Raw genomic sequence first — 27,085 nt, 5'->3', positions numbered from 1 at the left:
TGCAACACCCAGTGCTCATCCCAAGTGCCTTCCTCAATGCCCATCACCCATTTTCCCATCTACCTCCCATCCCCCACCATCAACCCTCAGTTTGTTCTCTGTATTTAAGAGTCTCTTATGGTTTCCCTCTCTCCCTCCCTCTCTGTTTGTAACTATTTTTCCCTCTTCCCTTCCCTTGTGGTCTTCTGTTAAGTTTCTGAAGATCCACATATGAGTGAAAACACATATCTGTCTTCCTCTGACTGACCTATTTCACTTAGCATAATACCCTCCCATTCCATCCATGTTGCTGCAAATGGCAGGATTTTGTTCTTTCTCATTGCCAAGTAGTATACCATTGTATATATAAACCACATCTTCTTTATCCATTCATCAGTTGATGGACATTTAGGCTCTTTGCATAATTTGGCTATTGTTGAAAGCACTACTACAAACATAGGGGTACATATGCCCCTATGCATCAGAACTCCTGTATCCCTTGAGTAAATTCCTAGTAGTGCTATTGCTGGGTCATAGGGGAGTTCTATTTTTAATTTTTTGAGGTACCTCCACACTGTTTTCCAGAGGAGCTGCACCAGTTTGCATTCCTACCAACAGTGCACTGTTGGTGGGAGTGGGTTTTTAGTTTAGTGTGTTTTTTTTTTTTTTTTTTTAAGTCTCGGTCACGTGGCTATAGGGATGTAAGCCTGAGCTGCCTGTGGCTTTATTTCCAAATGTGTGAAGTTGGTTCTTCAAATAAATTGAAGCAAATATGCAGGCAGATAGATGAGAAGGACTGTGGGATGTTGAAGAATTTGGAAAAGGAGGAGGGAGGGAAAAGGAGGAGGGAGGGACAGAAGATCTCTGAGCCTTTGCATTTAGCTGCCCCTGAGTCTAGCTCCATCCCTGCTCTTTTTGTCACTGGAGTTCAGAAACTAACAAATCTTTCCCTTTGTATGCTAAAATTATTTAGAATTGGGGTTTTTGTCACTTGGCAACAAAATGGTTCAGACTAATGTGAGTAACCAGCATGTTTTATAGCATTAGGCAAAAAGAAGTTTTTCTGTGTTCAAGAAAGCATACAGACATACCCATTACCCTCTGCTTAATTTTTTTTTTTAACAGTTGGGATTATATCATTAAAAGCGAAAGACTCTCAGATGGGATTGAAGGGAATCTGATGGTTTGAGATTTGACACCCAGACCTACTCTGGATCAATGCCAACAATAAGAAATCTTTTTTTAAAAAAAATATTTTTAAAAATTTATTTCTGAGAGAGAGAGAGACAGCATGAGCAAGGGAGGGTCAGAGAGAGAGGTAGATACAGAATCTGAAACAGGCTCCAGGCTCTGAGCTGGTAGTCAGCCCAGAGCCCGACACGGGGCTCAAACCCACTGACCATGAGATCATGACCTGAGCCGAAGTTGGACACTTAACCGACTGAGCCACTCAGGTGCCCCAAGAAATCTTTAGTTTTTATGACTTGTGCTGAGATAAATTTGATTCATTTCAAAATGCTAAGTTACATATTTTATATTGTAAGTTTACTTAAAGAGTAAAACCCATATTTAAAAGTTTAATAATGATCTTCTGGACACTGTTAGGTTGGCATTTTGGAGAAATTCAGAAGTATAAAGTATGACAAATGCTCTCATGTTGCTTAAAAGCAGTGAAAGATAATGTAGTCTTATGAAATATTTAAGTATTACATCATAAGAATTGTAGGCACTCACCCAAAAGAAAGGAGCCATTCTCTTGATGCAACTTGTAGCCTGTTTAGTCTAGAACTTTCTTGTAACTCTCTCCATTTTATAGATTAATCATTTTTCTCCCTTTTCCTTGAACCTAGGCATGGAGCAAAGGACATTGGCTATGAATGAAAATAGAGCAGCAATTTTGCTTTCTTAGGTTAGGTTGTAAATAAATACCCTTGGTATAAACGTGGAAGCCAAAGAACTCAATTGCTTTGTTAGGAAGGAAGTGAAAAGCTCAGCTCTACTGTGGGCCAGAAATGCTGAGGTGGCAGGTTCCTCAGCAGAAGGGAAGAAACTGCTTTGCAATGGCTCCGTGCCTTCAGGGTTGCCCTGTTCTCATCAGATGCTTTTCTTGTTCCTACAGGCAGGCATCGCCCAGAGGAGGAGGGGATGGCAAGGTGCCAGCTGTAAATAATGAATAGCACCCTCATTTACATTCTTTTTTAGTGGTGCCTGTTTGCACACAGCATTGCAGGAACCTGGAACCTGAGGAAATATGACTTGTAGCTTGCTTGGGCTCCCTCCCTCCAGTGTGCCTAGCTCAGGAAAAGGCAGAGCTCTGTCCGTCAGACCATCTGGCTCTCTTGAATGTGTTTATTAGTAACAGTGGAGGTGGGTCGATTAGCTTGGGACAGCATCACTGAGACAGATGCTGAGTTTATGTGTAAAATATGGCTTCCAGCCAAAGCACTAATCATGATCGCCTCTGAAGTGGTTCCAATCGTCTGGATGAGGCACTCCGGCTCTTATGTTGTTTGTACAAGCTGGTAGTTAGAGGTGTTGTGTACAAGATATTTGTAGTCATAATTTCTCCAAACAGGTTAAGGCAAACATTATGAGAATCAGCATATTAATGTGCTGTGTTTCAAATTAGAATTATAAACACACTTTCCTCATTGGAGGCCTAATCTGCTAGGAAGAAGCCAGATGTTTAATGATGAAATCATTATTTAGGAAGACCTATCAAAGTAAAACAAATTGTTGTTTAAGTGGAGGGAAAAACCTGCTTTATGCAAAGGAACTCAGAAAAACTGCTTTGAGAGGATTCTTCACTGTGTTGAATTTCCATACACTTCTTGCTGTTGCTCAAGAGCAAGGGTTATTTTAGAAACATCATTTAGAAATAGGAATTCTGCCCTCCTAGGAAAAACTACAGGCCAGGACAATGAATTTCCCAGAGAGGAGGTAGTAACAAATGTGCTGCAGTAGTAATTCGGAGAAAAGTTAATCTTGGAGGGTTTTTTTTGTTAACTTTTGATATTAACTCCCTCTTTCTCTGTTGTTTCTGAAGTAAGAGTCGGAAACAGTGTTTGGTGATGGTTGACATATGTGTCTTACACTTGTCTTTTGAGCTGCTTATAACTGGCTCCCACATTCCTGTTGTTGAGGTATAATCATTCAGTTAGCTCCTTCTTATCTTTAAGGGGTAGCAACACCACACCCTTTGCATCTGTCTGTGACTATATCTTTCTTTTCTCTTCTTCCTCCCTCCCCTCCCTATTTGATTCCACTTTCTTACGTTCTCTTCTCTCTGTTTTCTTTTTTTTTCCCCTTTCTGGTAGGAAACATATTAGAAAATATTCCCAATTGCTCTGAAGCATACACCAAAAAACTAGGAAGAAGCACAAAGATGGGCATTGGAGATGGTTTTCTAAAATATAATGACATCATATATTTTGTCCTAAATATTCAAGATACTGCCACTACTATTTTTAAGTACTAACTTATTCATTTTCCCAAAGTTTTCTTTGCTGCTGTGTAGGTTTTTGGGTTGCCCCAAGTCTGTTCAGAGTATAGAAGCTGTTACCTAGCACATTAACTGAGGCAGTTTTGACATGCCCACATTTTTAGTCCTTACAGCAATGATAGGAATAGCAACTTGAAGTGGTTAGAAACCCTGGGAGTTGGAGGCTTTCCTTTTGCTGGATTCTAGAATTTGGGAGCTGTCAAGTCCTGATGGGATCCAGCACCTCACCTAAAATTGTTCTGTAAAACCTGGAGGATGCATATGCCTCGAGGGCTCATTTGCCTCATAATCTTTGGCATTATAAGTGACCAGAAAGAAATCATCTCATAGAGATAATAATTTATTGTTATTAAACATGTTTTGATTTCTATCAATACTATTTCATTTTCCTCAAAATAATTTTGATTTTCCCCCCCTAGTCTGTTCATGTTTTTCTCTTCCACTCATTCAAAAGCACCTGTTAACCTTTACTTATTTATATCTTCCTTTTTATTCCACCAAGTCCGAGAAGGAATTTGAAGTAGAATCTAACTCAATTGCCCATCTTATACTTGAATTTTCTCAACAACATCCTCTCATCTAGAGTTTTCTGTTCTAGCTCATGGTTGGTTATATCCACTGACAACATTTAAAATCTTCCAATCCCACCTATTTCACCTCTGGGTCATTCTGATTTTCAGAATATTATTTTTTTGTGTTGGCTTTAAATCTGTTTCTTGGTAACTACCACTCATTAATATATGGATTTTTGTGACAAAGGAGGTAACGGATATAATGTACTTAGTATAATGTCTGGCACAAAGAAAGAATACAATAAAGGATGACTGCTTTTATTCTTGCTACTATTAGTTCTTGTTTTGCTCCTTAGAGTTGTGTAACACAAATCAATTCCTACATTTGGAACTCCTTCACGCAATTAAAAATGACTGTTGTCACTTCTTGACCCCTATCTCCCTTTCCCATATTTTAAGCTAAATATTCCCAGTAACATGAATCATTCCTCACATGAGTTTCTCCACTTGCCACTTCCCTTGAACAAGTTATAGTTTTTTCTTCTAGACGTAGCTTCCAGAAGTGAAGGTAATATTCATGTAAGGGGTGAGTGTGGGTTGGGTTCTGCAGTTTAATAGCTGTTAATGAGATCTAAGTCACATTGTCTTTTCTGGCAGTTATATTAAGTTGATCATTGGACTTATTGACCAAATCTCTTAATTTTTTCTTTTTCACACAACCTGTACATCTACATTTTTTTTTTTTTTACATCTACAGGTTTTTCAACCAGAAGTAAAGACATTTCTGTTTATCATAGCTAAATACCATCTTAGGAAATACCTGTAGCTCACATTCTAGTTCTCAAAGATCTCTTTTGGCTCCATCCACATTGCACTTTGCTATTGGATCCGCAGAAATAGTTTTATTGGCTTATAGTTTGAGTTTATTTCGGGAAACCCTGGATTTTTGCAAGATGATGTCTTGGGCTGCTATAACAAAAGGACCATAGACTAGGTGGCTTATAAACAATAGAAATTTATTTCTCAAGTTCTTGACGCTGGAAGTCTAAGATCTAGATGCCATCATCGTTGGGTTTGGTAAAGCCCTCTTCTAGGTTGCAGACTGTCCACTTGTCATTGTATCCTCACATGACAGAGAGCAGAGAGGGAAGGAAGCTGTTTCATGACTCTTACAAGGGCACTAATCCCATTCATAGAGGCTTTCCACTCATGAATTTATCTAATCCTAGTTACTTCCTAAGGGCCTCATGCCCTAATACGATTAAATGGGAGGTTAGGGTTTCAACATAGGAATTTTGGGAGACACAGACATTCAGTTCATAACAGATGAGGAGACTGCTAGAGCACTCACTGGAAAGGAGAAGGAAGAGTCTGGGTGAGCAGAACTGTTCATAGTGGGAGGGTTAGATTCCAAATTCAATTAGATTGAAATGGGAACAAAGAAATAGGTAAACACAACAGATTCAATGACCAAGAGCATGCATTTGGAGAAAGAAAAACTTAAAAGTAACCCAGCTACTCTTATGGAATGCAGTCATAAGCATGGACTTTAAATGATCATCCAGCAGTTATGAAAAAACTCATCATTGTCTCTGGAGGAGTTGCTACTGTAATGAAATGGGATCATATGGGAAAGAGCTTAGCACAAAGCTAGAAACTTAGTAGGGAATAAAAAAAATGGCTCTAGGTGACATGTGTTCTCCTTGGGTACTTCTACATCTCGACTTTGACCTTCATCTTTTTCTTTTCGGTAATTTTCTCTTAGGTGATTGAGTCCAATTCATTATCTTTTTATTCCTCACATTTTCCATCTCTAGCCTATCATTTTTTTCTTTTTTTTTCCCCACCCACCCTAACCTGTCTCTAGTCTGTCACTTTGTGAATAAACTCCTACTTCTGTTCTCTTTATTTTTCATGATTTTATAGCCTTTGATCATTCCCCCTTTCAGTCTCCACCTTTCCAGGCAGAAGGTCCTCAGATTTCTAGTCCACCAAATTCCTCATCCTCTCCCTCATTCCAGTGCCCCTCTCAGGACTTAATCTAGCTCTCTGCCTTATTTGAAGAAGGACCTCTTTTTAGATTTGGCTTATGTTATCTGCTCATCTTCCGTGGTCTCCTGGTGGTCTGAGACTTCAATTCTCCATCTGTAAAGTCGGAAATAAAGCCAAAAATTTTACAAGAGGTGGTAAGATTTGACTAAATTGATGGATATGAATTGCTTAATGCAGAGTGAGGCATGGAGGAGTCTCAGAGATGTCATGGTTAAAGCCATCATGTTCTTAATTAAATTTCCTTTTAAAATTTGACTTAGAAGTAATTAGAATGAAATACATAGGTTTTGTTTACACTTAGACTGTAAATTTCCATTGAGGAACACAAGAATGATTTTTCTGTTAATAGTTGAACTCATTTTATTTTAAGTGTTTATTTTTGAGAGAGAGAGAGAGCGAGCGAGCATGAGTGAGCAAGCAGGGGAGGGGCAGAGAGAGGGAGAGAGATAAAGAAATATAGACAGAAGGTCTGAAGCAGACTCTGAACTGCCTGATATGGGACTTGAGCTAATGAACCCATGAAATCATCAACTGAGCTGAAGTCAGATGCTTAACTGACTGAACCACCCAGGCACCCCAACAGTTTAACTCATTTTAGCTTCATGTTTTTATTGCTTTTGTGGAAAATTGTGAGGGAGAAAGCTCTGATGAAATCATTCACCGTGCCCTACTCTCTAAACCATTAAACCATTGCTTTGGAGGTTGACAGCTGCCAGGAGGATCAGGACTTAAGGATTCCATGAGCTCTCCAGGAGCACACCTTTAAAACATGTTGACCTTTTTGTCATTTGTGAACCTTTCTACCATTAACAAGAGTGATGATGATGATAACTTCCATTTTTGAGCCACTTACTATGTGCCAGGTACTGTACTAGGTCCTGGAATCAAAAGAATAAAGGCAGTCATAGATTAGAGACAGTTTACATAGAACTCCTACCCCATTGTCTGGAGCATGGTAGATTTCCAATAAATATTTGAAGGAAAAGAATAAGTGATGCTCAGAGAGTTTAATTGACCTCCAAGGAGGTCTTTTGGATTCTTGGAAAAAAGGAATGGCATTTATGAGGCTCAAATATGTCTATACCATACCAAACTTAGCTCCTAGCAGAGTGATAGGACTTTTGAGATTCTATTACCTTTGGGCCTTTTCAGTTTGGAGAAGTTTACCAGAGCCTGACTTTGGGTTCCCTATTCATTAGTCTCTTCAGACTTCTCCTAGATGGCCCACACTATTCCATGGAGCATGTCTCTAGACAAAAACTGGGGAAGTGTGTTACAGGAAAGAGATAGCTAAGGCAGTAGCACTTTTAGTTCCTCTGGATAATTTTTCTAAACTTAGGAACACAATGGTTTTCTCCTTCAGTTTCTTTTTGCCCAGTTACTGGTTTTTAACAAATACATCTTTTTTTTGAGCACGAGAGAGAATGCACATGAGATGAGGAGAGGGGAACAATTACATCTTAATTGTCAGACAAAGAAGCTGTTTTTAAATTGCTTTGAAAATAGGGTTGTCATTGACAAATCAGTTTTGAGGTCTCTCTTCTATGTTGAAATACAACTGTACTACCACTGTAGTCACACTGTGTGTGTGTGTGTGTGTGTGTGTGTCTGGGTGTGTGTGTGTCTGGGTGTATGTATGTATGTGTGTGGTATGTGAGGTGCAGTACATTTGGTAAACATTCTTGATTAGCTTAATGGATGCTTCCACAGTTCCTTGTGGCAGTAATTTCAATTCTAAATGATATTTGATGGTAAATCTGTTAGATACATTAACTCTTTCTGCCTCTTGGCATCCATTTGTTAAATTACCTATTTAACTATACCTGAAGGCCCCTGGGTCCTAAGGAAGTTAATGCCCCCATTGAAAGCGAGCAACTTTATTCCTGAGCCTTCCACATTAGAAGGATCATCCCCAATGTTTCTGAATTACTTAAGGATGTGAAAAATATCTTTATTTTCTATTTGATGACACTTCTAGGTAATGTGAGGAATTATAGAATAATACCTTAGCTTGGAGAGGATTTTACTCCAAAATAAAATCAAGTCAGATTCTCAGCTGTTGCCTGTTAAGTGCCAATTTGACATTCGAAATGATCTGAACTTCATGATTTGGAGAACCCCACAACCAGCAGCTATAACTTTCATCCACTCAAAACCCATTTGGTCATGACTCATAAAGAAGCTCATTTTGTTTGGGAGGATTGAATTGGAGCAATTGGAGATGAAAACATAAGACCTAATGATGGAGTATCTGTTGTGCAACTTCAAGGTCCAAATTTGTGTTCACTTCAAAATAAACACTCTTACTTTTATGCCTCTTTTTCTTAAGAAATCTAGGATGGAATAAAAGTAATGTTTAGAAATGGTAGTAGATTTATAAATATTCTCTGGGCCCTAGGAGGTCATGTTGTATATTGGCCAACCGTAGCATGCTGAGTGGGTCCTGGCTTTGTCCTCCATGGCATTATGACCTTGGAAGAGTTGCTCAACACTTTTTGGCCATGGTCTCCTCAGTTAAACAAAGAAGCTGGAAACTAGTACCTTTGTCAGAACACTGGTATGATGATTGAGTGGGCTTCCCTATGTAATGGGGTTAACATGTAGAAAGCACTGGTTGGGGCTTGGTTTTTTGGAAAACCTAGCTGGAAAGTGGATTACTGTGAAGCTTATGGAACTTAAATCTGAGGACTTCACTTGCACATACCCTTAATTTTTTAAAAAAAATCTTAAGTTATTTATTTTGAGAGGGAGCAAGAATCCTAAGCAGGCTCTGTGCTGTCACCATAGAGCCCAATATGGGGGCTTGACCTCACAACCTTGAGATCATGACCTGAGCTGAAATCAAGAGTTGGACACTTAACTGATTGAGCCACCCAGGGGGCCTGTACACGGTCTTTTAAAATATTTTCTTTTGTACCTAATTTTGTATTTATTATGTTTTCTTAAACAGAGCCTCCTAAATTATAGGTTCAGTAAAGCCTGAATTTTCCCTTGTCTACTCTTCATCATAAGTTTGTTCCATTATTCTTCCTGCTTGTGCAGACTCCAAAATTCATTAATTTATAAAGTGCTTTTAATGACTACCAAAAACAAGACACTGTATTTGAAAGCATTTGCATGATATGTGTTATGATAGAGCTCTCTCATGCAGGACTTATTTGTAGGGAGAAGTATTAATTTGTCTCAACACATATGTATATATTTTAATTTTTTGTCATAGTTATTTATTTTGAGAGAGATAGAGACAGAGAGAGGGATTGCGTATGCATGCATGAGAGCAGTCGAAGGACAGAGAGAGGGAGAGAATGAATCCCAAGCAGGCTCCACACTGTCAGTGCAGAGCCCAAGGCAGGGCTCAATCCCATGACTGTGAGATTATGAGCTGAGCTAAAATCAAGAGTTGGACGCTCAACTGACTGAGCCACCCAGGTGCCTCTTGTCTCAACACATAAATTAAACAATGGATTTATTTCTGCTGAGGAAAGCAAGGGTATAGAAGCTTTCTTGATGGGACATAATGATTTGTAGACTGGTCCATTGATGTCACTTGACGTTAGTGACAATAAACCTAGTGAAATAGATGCATAGTCCTTTCTGAATGCCTCTGATCTGAATCTCAGCTCATGAATATTTTTATTGTATTTGGTTAAAGTGGTGAGTTTGCTTTTTGCAGTCATAGTTGTCTGTTGGACTTAGAAAGCAATGTGTCATCTTTAAGGATAGAGGTATGGACCATTTTGACTGGGATGAGAGAGAAAGGTGTTCTGACATAGGTATCCAGAGGTTGTGAGTAGAACTAGGAGAGACATGGTATGGAGGCAGAGCCTGACTGTTTTTTCCCAAAGTATGCAGATTTTTCTTGGGGGAAAGAGTTCATGGAAGGAGGCATTAACTGAAGGAAGCTTTTTATTTTAAGTACAGCTCTTGCCAAAGGAGGCATTCTGATTAAGGACATACATACACACTCATTCACAGATTGAAAGATGTTGAGTGATTGGAGGCTGAGAAATCTCTACCCTCAAAGACTGAGCAATTTGAAATGGAGATGAGGAAAAAAGAGTGCTTCTTCTTAGATTTTGAAAGCAGCCAAAATTGAGGCTGATTTTGAAAGAGAAGGAAAATAAAGATTCCACTTGACTCAGAGACTAACTACACGAAGCTGAAAAGCAGAGCATTAGTTTTGCTTCTGGTTGCCTTCAGAAAGCGATAGAAAGAGCTCAGTGAGCAATGGGCAGGGGACAGAACCACCCATGGGTGACCTTTCACAGGTGGCCCAAGTGGTGAGGCAGCTTGTCTTGGAAAGGGCCCGAAGCAGGACTTGACTACTAGTGGTGTGTGTGTGTGTGTGTGTGTGTGTATATGTATGTGTGTGTGTAGTTGATGCTTGACTAGTTGAGGGTGACAAGGCCATGAGCCTGTGTAAAAGAAAAACATCTTCAAGATAACTTACTATCTTGAGAATTTGAAAAGTGCTCTGATGCTTTGTGGTTTCTTCTTTTGAGTGATTCATATTATTTATTAGTTATTCAGTGTTACTGGTTTATTAACCCACAGTATTTTTACATTTTAGTGGCAACAGTAAATACTGTGACTCTTATTTTTTTTTATTGGTGCATACACTTTACGTTTATCCTATTACAGGGTTTTATTGCTCAAGTTATACTTAGAATTGCTTGGTAATAATGTACTCTGAGAGGCAGTGAGGTAAAACTTTTGGTTGGTAGAAAAGCTCAGTTATTTTATTGATAGTGCAGGTGATGGTGAATGGATGCTACTGGCTCTTTGCTGGCCATGGTATAAAATCACTTGAGGTCTGGCTCCATTTTCAGTTCCATAATTATTTACTGAGTGCATCCAGTGATGGGCTGGAGTGATTTTACAACCTCTAAGAACGGATTATGTGCATCTCTTCCCAACACTGCTTTCAGTGACATCATCTTGGTTGCTTGAAATTGGCCACAGTGGATGTATTTATACCATGGAAGTTGGCCATCACTATGAATCAAGAGTTTTCCCCACCTTTTGAGAGCTGGTTGTTACATGTTTTCCAGCACACAAATCCCATGTGCAGGGCACTTGGCTGAGTACTGCAGAACAATTAAAATGGGAGTGAGATAACATCTTTTAAGGATCTTTTAATTTGTTAGAAGGAATTGATGATGGTAACAATAAATATTTAGTGATCACTTACTATAACATTAGAATTTGACAGGTATTAGTCCATTTTAGCATTATAAAAGGGAGGGGGAGAGGTTTGAGCAGATTAAATCCATCAATTTACTGTGGAAAGCAGTATTTTATCCTAAATATGTGTTTGCATCTTTTCACACCTTCCCCAGTTGTATTCTAGTATTTTGTCAACTAGCTCATATTTATGATATATTTGTTCTTTATGACTTTAAAGCTTTCGGTAATTCCCTTTTCATTTTCCATCTTCTCAGACTAAAGGTCTCAAGAACTTTAGTTCACCAGGCTCCCTGTCCTCTACCACAATCCAGTCTCCCTTCTCAGGACTTTTTCTAACTCTCTGCCTTTGCATGTATGTATGCATCCATGTGTGTATGTTTTTATTTTAATTCCTGTTAGTTAACATACAGTGTTATTAGTTTCAGGTGTACAATATAGTGATTTAGTACTTCCATAAAACACCCAGTGCTCATCAGAACAAGTGCACTCCCTAATCCCCATCACTTATTTCACTCATCCCTCCCCCTGGTAACCATTAGTTTGTTCTCTATAGTTAAGAGTCTGTGTCTTGGTTTGCCTGCCTCTCTCTCTCTCATTTTTCCCCTTTGCTTATTTGTTTTGTTTCTTAAATTCCACATATGAATGAATTTATATAGCATTTATCTTTCTCTGACTGACTTCCCTTAGCATTATATTGTCTAGCTCCATCCATGTTGTTGCAAATGGCAAGGTTTAATTCTTTTTATGGCCAAATAATATTCCGTGTGTGTGTGTGTGTGTGCACACGCACACACACGCGCACACACACATGCATATATGTATATACACTTGGCCATTCATTATTTGATAGACACTTGGGTTGCTTCCATATTTTAGCTATTTTAAATACTGCTGCTATAAACACAGGGATGCATGTATCCTTTTGAATTAGGGTTCTTGTATTCTTTGGATAAATACCTAGTAGTGCAATTGCTGGATCATAACATTCCATTTTTAACTTTTTTAGCACCTCCATATTGTTTCCCATACTGGCCGTACCAGTGTACGACAGTTCTTTTTTTTTCCACATCCTTGCCAGCAATACCTGTTATTTCTTGTGTTTTTTATTTTAGCCATTCTGAGACAGAGGTGAGGTGATAGCACATTGTAGTTTTGATTTACATTTCCTTGATGATGAATTATGTTGGAGATCTTTACATGTGTCAGTTGGCTGTCTGAATGTCTTCTTTACAGAAATATCTATTCATGTTTTCTGCCCATTCTAAAAATTGGATTATTTGGTTTTTGGGTGTTGAGTTTGGTAGGTTCTTTATAGATTTTGGATACTAACTCTTTATTGGATATGTTATTGACAGATATATTCTCCCATTCCAAAGGTTGCCTTTTAGTTTTGCTGATTGTTTTCTTTACTGTGCAGAAGATTTTTATTTTGGTGTAGTCTCAGTAGTTTATTTGTGCTTGTGTTAGGGAAACACCTTGCTTCAGAAGACATATCTAGAAAGAAGTTGCTTCAGCTGATGTCAAAGAACTTACTGCCTGTGTTCTCTTCTAAGATTTTTGTGGTTTCAGGTCTCACATTTAGGTCTTTACTTCATTTTAAATTTATTTTTGTGTGTGGTGTAAGAAAGTGGTCCAATTTCATCTTTTTGTATTTTGCTAGCCAGATTTGCCAACACCATTTGTCTTTTTCCCTCTGGATATTCTTTCTTGCTTTGTTGAAGATTAACTGACCACATACTTGTGGGTGTATTTCTGGATTTTTTATTACATTTCATTGATTGGTGTGTCTGTTTTTTGGCCCAGTATCATACTGTTTTGATTACTATAACTTTGTAAGATAACTTGAAGTCCAGAATTTTGATGTTTCCAGCTTTGCTTTTCTTTTTCAAGATTGCTTTTGCTATTTGGGGTCTTTGGTGGTTCAATACAAATTTTAGGATTTTTTTTTTTTCTAGTGCTATTGGTATTTTGATAGGAATTGCATTAAAACTGCAGATTGCTTTGAGTTGCATAGACATTTTAACAGTGTTTGTTCTTCCAATCCATGGAATGTCTTTCCATTTCTTTATGTCATCTTCAGTTTCTTTCATCAATTTTATCATTTTCAGGGTACAAGTCTTTCACTTCTTTTGGTTAAATTCATTCTTAAGTATCTTACTATTTTGGGTACAATTGTAAGTGAATTGTTTTCTCAATTTCTCTCTTGCTTCACTATTGGTGTGTAGAAAAGCAACAAGTTTATGTACATTGATTTTGGATCCTCTAACTTTGTTGAATTCATTGTTCAATTCTGGCAGGGATTTTTTTTTTTTTTTTTTTTTTTTGGTGGAGGCTTCCAGGTTTTCTATATAGAGTATCATATCATCTGTAGATAGTGAAAGTTTTACTTCTTCCTTACCAGTTTGGATCCCTTTTATTTCTTTTAATCATCTGATTGCTGTGTCTAGGTCTTCCAGTACTATCTTGAATAAAAGTGATGAGAGGGGACGTCCTCTCTTGTTTCTTGACCTTAGAGGAAGAGCTCTTAGTTTTTACCCCTTAATGGTGATGTTTGCTGTGAGTTTTTCATATGTGGTCTTTATCATGTTGAGGTATGTTCCTTCTAAACCTTCTTTGTTGAAGTTTTTTTATTTTTTTCATGAATGGACGTTTTACTTTGTCACAAGCCTTTTCTGCATCTGTTGAAATGATAATATGGTTCTTATCTTTTTGCTTATTGATGTGATGTATCACACTGATTTGTGAATATAGAACCACTCTAGCATCCCAGGAATAAATCACACTTGGTCATGGTAAATGAATTTCCTTAATGTATTGTTGTTTTCAGTTTGCTAGTGTTTTGTTGAGAATTTTCGCATCTGTGTTCATCAGAGATATTGGCCTGTAATTCTTTTTTTAGTGATATCTATATCTGGTTTTGGTATTAGGGTAATGCTGGCCTCATGGAATATATTTGGAAGTTTTCCTTCCTTTTATATCTTCTGGACTAGCTTAATAAGAATAGGTATTAACTATAGAATTTGCCTGTAAAGCCATCTGGTCCTGGACCTTTGTTTGTTGGCAGTTTTTTGATTACTGATTCAACTTCTTTGCTGCCTATCAGTCTGTTCAAAGTTTCTGTTTCTTACTGTTTCAGTTTTGGTAGTTGATATGTTTCTGGGAATTTATCCATTTCTTCTGGGTTGTCCAATTTGTTAGCATATAGTTTTTTTTGTAATATTCTCTGAGAACTGTTTTTTATTTCTGTGGTGTTGGTTATTATTTCTCCTCTCTCATTTGTGATCTTATTTTTGAATCCTTTCTCTCTTTTGTTTTTGATAAATGTGAGCTCTCAGCCTTTCTTGAAGGACTTCTTTTTTTAAAATGTTTGTTTAGTTTTGAGAGAGAGAGAGAGAACGAACATGAATGGGGGAGGGGCATAGGGAGAGGGAGAATTCCAAGCAGGGTACGTGCTGTCAGCAGAGAGAGAGCCTGATGTGGGTCAAACTCAGGAACTGTGACAGCATGACCTGAGCTGAAATCAAGAGTTGGACGCTTAACTGACTGAGCCAACCAGGTGCCCCTTGAGGGACTTCCTGTTGGGATTGGTTGGTGACACCATAGTTCCTTTGCTTATTTTGAGATTGACATTTTGAGGTGCTAACATGATACTCATATCTTTTCTTATTCATAGAGCATCTTTAATGCATCTCAAGAAGGAAGGACAGGAGATATTAATGATCATCATATCTTTGGTGAAAAGGTTTTCAGAAAAAGCCTTTACAAATGCTTCACATTCTTGTGGCATCCAAAGTCCTACATCAAAAAAAAGGGCTTTGGGAAAATGATTTTCACCCAGGCTGTCTAGTTGAGAAAGGTCAGCAAAGTCAGTACTTGTCTAGGCTTGTATATTGAAATGTGGCTGAGTGAGCCACTAGGAGGAGTTCTCTCTGTGTGTAAATCTGCATTCTTTTCAACTGTTTGCTGTATGTTCAGACAAAACCAGGATTGGAGATGGAATTCCTACCTCAAGCCACCTTGATATTTAATAGACCAAGATATTTATAAAGCAGGATATTTTATTCACCTGAGGTGGAATTCTAACTTCTGGGAATGGATCAGGATTCTAGCTAAGAATGCTTATCTTAAAGCCCCAACATGATCCACCAACTTTCTTGGTCAAAAAGGAAGTTGGGTCAGCAAGGAGGTGTTTGAATTGGGAAAGGCAGAGCCTAGCCTTTAGAGTGTTTAGTGATAGCTAATTCTTTTCTTTTCTTCAAGCTTCCTCCTCCAATTAATGTAAATACGTTAATGGGATATGATTTCCCTAATAGACAACACTGATAGTAACAGGGGTGGGACTGAACCTAATGGTTTCTCTAACATGTTTAATTTCTGATATTGCTGTTAAATGTTGAGGAAAATTAGTCACATTTAGAACCATCTGTTGCCAAAAGTGGTTAAAATGTGGATTGCTTCCTGACTAGCCATTTTATGGCTTATGATAATAGTGGTGGATGAATTGATTGTTTTTATTCTCTTTCTTTCTTTTCTCCTATGAGTTCTCATACATTTTGCTTCTAAGGAACTGGTGTTAAAAATGTCAAAGGACATCCTTTAGGTGCTAGGTCATCATGGATATAAAAAGGAATCTAAACTCCTACTTTCCTCTTCCATCCCAATAGAGCTTATCTCCACTTTAGTTTGTTTGTTTGTTTTTGAGTAAGCTCCATGTCCAATGTGAGGATTGAACTCAAGACCTTGAGATCAAGAGTTGCTCTTCTGACTGAGCTAGCCAGGCACCCGGGCATATGTTTCTTTAAGGGAGAAAAAAAAAAGTCTGCCTTTCTAGGCTGTGGGTGGTCTTTTTTTTTTTTTTCCTTTGAGTGATCACTGAGAACTTTGTACAGTTTCCTAATCTTGGATTATTTTCTGACATGTTCTTATAGAAGAATCAGAGTGAAGTCCTTTTTCTGTCTTGAGTTTCTGTGGATATTCAAACCTGCCCCAACAGTGAAACACTTGATAACTCTGCTCTATAGCACTCCTATAATGGAGGAAGATTTACAGACTTTACCTGCTGCCTGTCTACTTATGAATATGGTTATATGATAACATAAGACAAATTAAGAATTTTTTTTGGAAAAAGGTGTTTTAAGAGAAAGGAGGGGAATGAGGGAGAGTTTTTGAAACCAAAAATCAATTGGCAGTCATACTGAAAAATTTGTTTTCTTACAAATTAAGAATTAAAGTAACCCAAATATGAAATGAATTAAAAAAAATAAAAAACATGTTTACAGAGTAATCTTAACTTCCTTATTTGTAACAGAACAAAAATTAAAGGTATGCTAAGCCAACTGTACAGTGAAAGTAAAATAGTTTTACTTTTATGCCAGGAGGGGCAATAGCTGGAGTACTTGCTTAATACTGGATGTTACATGAAGCTTTGGATGCTCAATTAGTAAGGTAATCCTCCTGAGGGTAGAACAGCTCCTTTCTCTCTACCCATGTCACTTGATAAGGGAAGAATTGTTATCTTTTGAAACCATTTGTTGGATCTGCTGAATAGTGCTGGTGGAGGGCTAAAATTTTGGCCTTTTAAAAATTATGAAATTTAGCTAATTGGTGGAAAAATACTCTTTTTAATCTCTTAGTGGACAAGCACCCAGATTATTTTCTATAAAATGAATTTTGAAATAGGTTGCTGACAACTTGTTCATTAATCCTGCATGACAATAATTTCTAAATGACATTTTACTCTTATTAGTGCAGTAGAATTGATTGCAAAATTTTTAAATGATAGCTTTTTATGGTACAGTTTACAGAACAAATGTGAAAGGAAACACCTTAATTAGGCCACTGTGAAAATAAAATGGCCCACACTTACACTGTGCAGAATCCTCAATGAAAGTTCAGCAGAGAGAATTTTTGATTGCTGTAGTTGACTGTAGCAACAGAGCAAAATCACCAGCTGCCTGTGGAATCTGTAATAAAATAGGCAGAAGCTGCTTCAAAGAGAATTGATGCAATTAGCTTCACCTGTATTCTGTCTGCATTCTCTGAATTACCTCCTGACTCTCTCTCTCTTCACCTTTCATCCTATTCATAGCTAAATCAGCCCTTGTATAACAAATAGTCATTTTTTCATGCCTTAAGTATAAGGACTTTCGCTTGAAATTTAACAGTATTTTTTTTTTTTTTGTAGCTACAAAATGAATATGGGTGTGAGAAAAGGTGAAAGAAATCAGGAACTAAATGTTTTTTCCCTTGGAATATCTGTTTTATACAAGGAGAATTTACAGTGTATGAGGGAATGTGACAGTATTACATATTTCTGCTACTTTGATAGACAAGCCATTTGTTGCAGGTGTCTAGAGGTATATAGGTTATTTGACTAGAAACAGCTGACAATATGGACACTACTGATTATGACCAATTAGTGACCAAAAGAATTCAGTTTCCCACCATGAAAAATTTAGACAAGAAAGATACTTGATACTATGTTTTGTTAGTGAAACATGTTATCGTTCTTGCTGGGTGTTTATAATTTATTTTTTCATTCATTTCCTCGCTCCCTCTATAAATATTTATTCTGCCCCTACTAATGACCAGATCTCTGTGTGGCACTGGAGATAAAATAAGGAATCAGTCAGACATGGAGTTAGAAATATTCAAAATTACTGAAATAATGAATGATAATGGTGATGAAATTTTGAGTGAGAAATAGAGTGTGCTATGTGAACATGTTATAGATAAGGATGATTAAATTATAGTCTGGAAACTGCATTTAGTCTTGATTAGTAGTTACAAAATACACAAATTAACAGGTACAATGAAATAGCAATTCTTTCCTTTTTTTTTTTTTTTAAAAGAAAAGTTTATTTATTTTAAGAGAGACAGTAAGGGAGAATATGAGCATGGGAGGGGCAGAGAGAGAATTGTAAGTAGGCCCTGTGCTGTCTGTGCAGAGCCTGATGCTGGGCTCAATCTCACAAAGCTTGAGATCATGACCTGAGCTGAAATCCAGAGTTAGATACTTAACTGACTGAGCTACCCAGGTGCCGCATAGAAAGGCATTTGTACAGAAATGTAGCTATGTGTCCTGAGAATACAAGGTGAGTGAATGAGGAAGTCCCTGTAGAATAGAATAGTAACTAAGAAGATGATTGACCATCCATTTTATTTAAAGTGTAGCCATCTCCCTGGAAAGGGGACCCAGGTTAGTTGTGCTGACTGAGTACCAGGAAATGGTGGTCTTTGTCTTCTGAATTAAGTTTTCCAGAGTGTTTTATAAGAATTAAATATTCTGGGTAGCAGACAACTTTAGCAGGATTTCCCCATGAGTTTACTTTTGCAGTTTATTTATTTGAACAACTTTATTTGCAAGCTTTTCCATGTTTCTCCATTTTATTTTGTTGGTTTTAGCATATTTAGTTCTCCCTGAATTCTCTTCCTGACAGCCACAAATCGAATAAAGATGTCTTGCCTGTCTTCATCTTGTTTTATAAAACTGCTAATCACAACAGGGCCAAATGCAGAGCTATGTACACATTCCAGAGGTTTCCCTTCGGGCTGACATTGCTCCATTAGTGAGGTGTTTGTCTATATTTGAATTCCCAGAGTTGTGCCATCGTCAATGCTATCCAAGGAGTGGGATGGTTAACTAGGGTGAAGGGAAGCACAGGCTGGAGATACTAGAATTCATGAGTGTCATGGAGTGGTAGACCAGCCACCATGAAATGAGAAGCATAAATTGAGTGATGGGGCTTAAAGTGTTTTATCCAGTCCAGAAACTGCAAACTAAAAGAGTGGCACACCATGGATGCCAGAACTTCTTTCCTGAGCTTTAAATGTGTCTAATATCCTGTTTACTGGACTTGGACTCTTCCTTTCCTGTCCCCTAGAACTGTCTCCTCTGCCTTTATTAACTATTGGTAGATTTCTCTCTATCCTGATTCATCCTCCACATTGATTTCAGAGTCCTCTTTCTTTTCTTTTTTTTTTTTTTTTAATATCTTTATTTATTTCTAGGAGAGAGAGACAGAAACAGCATGAGCAGGGGAGGGTCAGAGAGAGAGAGACACACACAGAATCTGAAATAGGCTCCAGACTCTGAGCTGGCAGTCAACACAGAGCCCGACGAGGGGCTCAAACCCATGAACCGGGAGATCATGACCTAAGCGAAAGTTGGACTCTTAACCGACTAAGCCACCCAGCCGCCCCTCAGAGTCCTCTTTGTAACAATCGAATATAAACCCTTTTCCTTCCTTGTTCAGAATTTGTTAGTGGCTCCCTCTGTATATGCAAGATAAAATCTGAACTCCTCCTTATGAATGAAAGATTCACCATGATCTGATCTCATCTAACATCCCAACTTCATCTTTGGCTCATTTCCTTGTTGACTTCAGTTCCACATAGCCATGTGGAACATCTTTGTTTTCTTGAATGTATTAAGTTTTTCAGTCTTCCCTTGGCATGTCTTATTTCCTCCTGGTCAGAACTCTTTGTCTCCCTAACAGCTCTCTGTTCAACCTCCAAGCCTCAATTCCAGAGCCACATTCTCTGTGTGAGGTCTGGAGAGACTTTACAGCGATGTCTTCTATAGACTCCTTTGGCTGGCTCTTTCTCAGTGTTCAGTTTAAACCACACATGCTGCCATTTTAATGCTGATGATAGCATAATTGTGGTTTTTTTTCTTGAAGGCAGGTCTGTGTCATTCTATCTTTGAATCTCCATTACCTCTACAAACTGTGCTTGGGGAATGAAAAGCAGCTGAGTAAGACTAGAGTTAGGAAGCTATGGAAAGAAAGATTTTCAGGGACTATTTGTTGGGCTTGAAACCCTAAAGACATTCCCTAAAGACAGAAGGACAAATCTCCCATATGCAAATGCTCTTACTGCACTTCTGTTGTGGCTTTGTGTAGTCCATCCTGTGGCACAGGTGGGTAGTGGTGAGCTACATCCATTCTTCTCTTCTTCCTCTAATAATAGAACTTCACAGGTTGTTGGACACATGGTTCCCAGCCAGAGACTACATTTTTTACATGTCCATACAAGATACAGTCATGCATTAAAGTTCATGGCAATTTAATGCTGTTCCATTAAAAGAATGAAGCACTCTGTCCTTGATGTCTTCATCCTCTCCCCTTGGCTGTTCTATAGATGTGATGGAGGGTGTTAGAGAGTTCATCTTGGACCTAGAAATGGAAACCCTGGGTTGCGGATGGGCAGAGTGATGCCACTAGGTCTGGACCACCAGATCTTAGACTGTGATCACAGAAGAGAAACTTGAGTCTTGTCAACCTGCTATAGTTATGGATCTCTGTAGAGACTGGACCTAAATAATAAATACCTTTAAAAGATTTTTTTAATGTTTTTTATTATTTTTTTTATTTAAATGTTTTATTTATTTCTAGGAGAGAGAGAGACAGCGTGAGCAGGGGAGGGTCAGAGAGAGAGAGAGGGAGTCACAGACTGAAACAGCCTCCAGGCTCTGAGCTTGCAGTCAGCACAGAGCCCGATGCGGGGCTCGAACCCACGAACCACGAGATCATGACCTAAGTGAAAGTCGGACGCTTAACCGAGTAAGCCACCCAGGTGCCCCTTTGATGTTTATTTTTGAGAGAGAGAAATAGAGCGTGAGCAGGGGAGGGGCAGAAAAAGAGGGAGAGATAGTATCTCAAGCAGGCTCCAGGCTCTGAGCTGTGAGCACACAGCCCGACGAGGGGCTCAAACTCATGAACTGCGAGGTCATGACCTGAGCCGAAGTCAGATGCTCAACTGACTGAGCCACCCAAGTACCCCAATAAATATCTTTTTAAAGATTATGTTCATGAACTTTTTTATTTAGCAGAAACATGCCCTGACATGTGCCCATATATGCTCATTAGGAAACATTTTAAACATACACAATTATAGTTTTTTGTGGTTTTGTTTCATATTTCTTTGCATTTAAAAAAAATAATATGTTATATTTAGAGTTAATACTCTTCACTGAGCCCAATTCCTCTTTTTCCCTCAGAAGCAACCTTTAGGGGCACCTGGGTGGCTGAGTTGGGTAAAGCTTCCGATTTTGGCTCAGGTCATGATCTCACTGTTCATGGGTTCGCGCTCCATGTTAGGCTCTGTGCTGACAGCTCAGAGCCTGGAGCCTGCTTCAAATTCTGTGTCTTCTTCTTTCTCTGCCCCTCCCCAGTGCTCACTCTGTTTGGCTCTCTCTTTCAAAAAAAAAAAAAAAATTAAAAAGAACCCTGTATTGTGATGTTCTATGCTTACTTTTATACTTTTAAATACATGTCTATGTGTCTCTAAACATATGTAGCATTTTTGTATAGATCTACATGAAAATGAAAGCATTTACAAAAATGTGTACTTTTTTTCTAATCGATACTAAGTTTTGTGGTTTGTCTATGTTGATTTATATATGGTTGGTTCAGTATTTTAAATATTATGTTATATTTAATATTTTAACTAATATTTTACTGAAGGAATATAATTCAAATGTTATTCTTACTGATGAATCCTAAGGTTGTTTTTAATTTTTAACTATGATAATTGTTACAAGAATACCTCTATACATGTCTTTTGTGGGCACATGCAAAAGAGAATGGGGCAGGGGTGCCTGGGTGGCTCATTCTGTTAAGTGTCTGACTCTTGATTTCGGCTTAGGTCCTGATCTCAAGTTCCTGAATTTGAGCCCTGTGTAAGGCTCTGTGCTGACCGTGCAGAGCCTGCTTGGGATTCTCTCTCTGCCTTCCCCCACTCACATGTGCATGCCTGTGTGCATTCTCTCTGTCTGTCTGTCTCAAAATCAGTAAACTTTAAAACAAAAAGGGTTAATTGAAGAGCTACTACTAACCTAGGGTTTCCGGAACTGCCAAAATATTTTAAAATCAGCTAAAATTCAAGAGCACCTTAGAGCCCAGTTTGATGGAATAGATATCATTTGGAACATTTGCAACTATCATAGCCATAGGACAAGAACTCTGGAAGGTTTTACACTGATAGTTAAATATTCTGGCCACAAAGTGACATACAGCACTTCCTTTCACAACTATTGGCTAGAGTTAGTCACATGATCCCACCCAACCACACAGGGTCAGAAAGTATACTCCTAGTCTAGCATGTGCTCAGGAGAGGAGAGCTAGGATATTTTGTAATCAACATCAGTTATTACCATAAGCTCAAACCATAACTCTTTTAAAACCACCAAATCCAAAAGCAAACAGTGTAATTGCTATTTGACGCATCTTGTCAGGATTGGTAATAACAGCAAGTAAGTAATAATTATTAAGTATCCGCTATAATCCCAACTCTGAGCTTTATTTTCCCTGTTTAATTAAATGTTCTCAGTAACCCTAGGAGAAGGTAATATTATTATTTCCATTTTACAAATGAGGAACCTGATAAATAAACGAGAAAGAATGCTCAAGTGGATAACTAGGTCATAGAACTAGGGGACAGGAGAGCCTGGATGTAAACACCAGATCTGGCTTGGACTCTTCCCTCTATGTAGTCTGCCTAAGTGAGTCCTCAAAGGCTCTGCTTTGGTTACCTCCTTGTCTAATAGAAACAGCAATGAAGGCCTTCCTCTGCCTTTTCGCTCAGTTTAAAGCCACTAGACTACTCTCCAGAACAGAGTTTAGCAACATTATGCTCCCACAGTAAGTATTCAAAGCACCTCAGCTTTCTAGTCCAGAGATGAAACAGCTATTCCCTCCAAATGGCTTACACTGAAATGTAAATGAACAAGGACATTAGAAAAAAAAAAAGTAAAAGAAAATAGATTTAAGTTCTTGCCTTTTAAAATTTTTATCATTTCCCATCCAAGCTTACTGTTTTTGTTTAATCTTGCCATTCCTTTTCTTCTTCCTTGTATGCTCTTTTTCTTAGGGATATGCAAACTTTATTAGTCAGCTCCTCTTTCAAGCTCTGTATGCTTTTGTGTTTGAGAATTGGGAATCAGGTACTTTTACTGTTAGCCTCGAGGTGGATCTGAGCAGGAAGAAGCTTTATGAATAATCAAGGTTGACATCTCCAACGTTGTTCCTTCATTATAAATATTGTTAAAGGAGCTGTGACCACCATGGGCTCCCACTGAACAGAGTGTGCAGGGGGAGGCAGAGACAGCCTTTGATATCAGCTCTTTTCTGGTTATCACTTCACTGATGACCCTGGAGTTGACAGGTCTCTTAGATTTGGCTGCCTCTTTTTTTTTTTCCCAGAAAGTTTCTCTTCAATTAGCATAAGTGTTTGGTCTGCGGGAAGCTAGCTGGGTTCATCTAACCAACTCCAAAGGCTAAGGACCATAGTTAATATTAGTGCTTGTGCATTGCCTTAGCCTGAATCCCTAATGAATGCCGAGCTGCTTTGTGACTTTAACCATTTTCATTCCATTTGGATTAATTATAGCATCATGATATTTATCAGGAGGAAAACAAATTATAAGGCCCAAGGTCTTTGAGCCTTCTCCCTACCTCTTGAAAAAGCTTACCCTCCACAAATGTCTGAAAAGACACTAGTATTCAATCCATATTTCTATTAAGGTGCTTCCTCCCACTGGTGCCCCACTAATACCTGGTTATTAGATGTATTAAATTGGCTAGCCATGTTTTAGATTATTCATGTTGTTTTGACAGTGTTTTCATTTTCAAAATGGAGACATGTGAACTTGAATTTGTATCACATAAGTAAAACTTTGTAAATTTCTTGTGCCTCCTTCCTCCCCAGCTCTATTACCTTCTATCCACCCCCAGTAGATTCACCAAGGAATGTTTTTGAGCCTATTACATACTAAGAAATGGTATGGACTTCACTTTATGTGTCAGTAGTCTTGTGAGGAAGGTGATACTGCTGTTGTGATTTCCTTGGAAGGTTCAGATACCTAGGCTTATGGAGTGAAGGGACTTACTCAAAGTTAAACAGTGAGGTATGGTTAAAATCGGAGATAAAGTGCTAGGCCTCTGATTCAAACCCTCTACTCTCCTGCCTAGTTCATGTTTATTAGTAATATTTGCCATTCATTTATTCTGCCAACATTATTGAGCATTTGTTTATGCCAGGTGCTGGGGTTTACTAAGATCATGAAAACAGAGTTTTTTAGGACCTCAAATTCTGTTGAGTGAGAAAGTTCTGTTAACTGGCAGTAAGGGTACTAAATTACTAAGATATTTAACAGTGCAGTGGTTGAAACAGAGAACTCTGAGGGCATGGAGGAGAGACATTTCAACTGTTCTTGGGGTCTCAGAGAAGACTTCTTGGAGGAAGTGGGAATGAATGTTGAGAGCAGAGAGTGTGCCACAAAGGTCTTGGGCACGCTGGGAGAGTACAAGGTGGGCACTGCTTGCCCACACTTAAATGCTGCACATGTCCCCTTATCACATGTGAATCTTTACACCTAATCATGTTGTCACTAAGTTCTGCTTTTGGTACTTTGTGTCTCAGTTGAGGAAGGTGAAGAAATCTTCAGGGGAAATTGTCTACTGTGGCAAGTGTTCTAGAAATCCCCCTTGGGGTGAGGAACTTTGGCATCTGGCTACATTGTGATTCCCCCAGTGGCATCCACAACATGTACTGGGAGTACTCAGACCTCCACTGCAGGCACTGTCACATGGTGCTCCTAAGATGTGGGCACCTGGAACTGCCCACTGGGCCCACTCAATCCAGATCATGAAAGTAGAAGAGATTATAGCCAGCAAATGCTGCCAGTTGGCAGTCAAGCAGTTTGATGACAAGATTAAGTTCCTGCTGCTGCACCTGGGTCCTGTGTTGCCAGCACAAGCTATGCTTCACCACCAAGAGTCCCAGTGCCTTCTTTTAGATGTGGAACCTCCCTGTCCTCAGGTCTGTCCAAATAAACTTCTTGGGAAAACAAAAAGAAAACAAAAAGGAGCCTGTTTTTGGATAGGGGAGAGGGAAGGAGATTCCTTTCTTTTCTGTGCCCATATAAAACACTTCAAATACTTTTGAGTAAGCCCACTGAATATTTTGATAGATGTACATACATGTGTTGTTTGGGATCCAAAAAAAAAAACCACATTTCCAAATGTAAAAATGCAGTTGTAATTTGCAAGCTGTGGCCATAGGAAAGACAGGAGGAATAGCAGGTTTGGAGAGGAAAATTATGAGTTCAGTTTGGGATGTGTTGAATTGAGATGTTTGTAGGAAGTTGAAGTGAAGATATATAGGCATTGGGCTGAAGAGTGGTCCTCTGGAGTTCAAGAAGGAAACTAGATTGGAGATGTAAATTTAGGAATAATTATCATTCCAGAGGGCAGTGAAATCACATGCAAGCAAACAGATGAAAAGTCCAAAATTGGAGTTCTGAAAAATATCATTGTTGAGAGGTCAAGCAGAGAGAAGATGCCCCCAAAGGAGAGTAAGGGACTCCTCGAAGAGGAAGGAAGAAAATAAAGTGAGTGTAGTATTACAAAATCCTAAGGAACAGAACATTTCAAGAAGAGAGAGGGTTCAGGGCACCTGGGTGGTTCAGTCAGTTAAGCATCCAACTCTTGATTTCAGCTCAGCTCATGATCTCATGGTCATGAGATTGAGCCCTGCATTGGACTCCATGCTGACCATTGAGCCTGCATAAGATGGTCTCTGTCCCTCTGCCCCTCCCTGGTGTATGCATATTCTCCCTTGCTCGCTCGCTTGCTCACTGTCTCTCTCAGAAAAAAAAGGGTGGAGGCTCAATACAGTCTAACATTGGTGTCAAGTTTATGATTTTCAATGACACATTCCATTGGATTTGGCATCAAGGAAGCATTGCCAGCCTTTCCTAGAGCAATTTCAGTGGTGTGTGTGTGTGTGTGTGTGTGTGTGCGCACACGCGCGCACACACATGTCAGACTCACAACTGTAGGAGTAGAGGCGTGAATCAAAGTGTAGGAGTTGGAGATCACCTTTTATGAGTTGGCCTTTGAACAATGATTGAGCACTTTTTCTGTCAGTTTCTCTGAAGAAGAAGAGAGATGTAGGAGAGTAGCTGGAGAGTGACGCAGTGTTGAGGGAGGAAGTTTTAAGGTGGAAGAAGGCCTTAGGATGCTGATTGGATGTGTCTATTGGCAGGGAGGAGGCAACTAGTTGAGCAGGTCTCCAAGGTTCGGAAGTGGTGGAGTCCAAGGCAGAGATGAATTCACCTAAGCAAGAAAAGGAATCTTCTTCCCTTTTGACAGTGAGTAGTGAAGAATGGCTCAAGACTAGGATGGATAGTAGGAATTAAGACTCCAGGGTAGTTTTCTGAGTGCTAACCATGTGTCAGACACTCTGCTCTTCACATACATAAAGGGATTCTTATAATCCTCATTCTGTAGGTGGAGAAAGAAAGGCGCAAAGAAGTTCAGTTAGTGTCCCAAGGCCACAGCTGGTGTACAGAACTGGAATTTAGAGGCAGTCTAGCCCCAGAGCCTCCTCTATGAGTACATGTTCTGCTGTACTAGGGAGATAGGGCTAATGATTCAGGCAAGAAGATTCTGGAAGTGTCAATAGGTCTTACTTGGATTTCCTTTGTTGCAAATATCTAATCCCTTTCCTTTGGTTGCCTTTTAGTTTTGTTGATTATTTCATTTGCTGTGAAGGAGCTTTTTATCTTGATGAGGTTCCAATGGTTCATTTTTGCTTTTATTCCCCTTGCCTTCAGAGATGTGTCAAGTAAGAAGTTACTGTGGCTAAGGTTAAAGAGGTTGCCTTTTTTTCCTCTAGGATTTTGATGGTTTCCTGTCTTACATTTAGGTCTTTCATCTATTTTGAGTTTATTTTTGTGTATGTTGTAAGAAAGTGGTCCATTTTCATTCTTCATGTCGCTGTCCAGTTCTCCCAGCACCATTTGTTAAACAGACTGCCTTTTTTTCCAGTGGATACTCTTTCCTGCTTT

General features: G+C 38.8%; 1 pseudogene; it reads left to right on the top strand.

Annotated features, from left to right (window-relative positions):
- The first annotated feature begins 17,115 nt into the window (after positions 1 to 17,115).
- Positions 17,116 to 25,030, top strand: LOC120230866 (annotated as a pseudogene).
- The last annotated feature ends 2,055 nt before the right edge of the window (positions 25,031 to 27,085 follow it).

Source organism: Hyaena hyaena, unplaced genomic scaffold (assembly GCF_003009895.1).
Source record: "Hyaena hyaena isolate Hyena2069 unplaced genomic scaffold, ASM300989v1 scaffold_49, whole genome shotgun sequence".
Taxonomy (NCBI): domain Eukaryota; kingdom Metazoa; phylum Chordata; class Mammalia; order Carnivora; family Hyaenidae; genus Hyaena; species Hyaena hyaena.
Note: the sequence above shows the minus strand (reverse complement) of the source record. Positions and strands in the feature narration are given on the sequence as shown.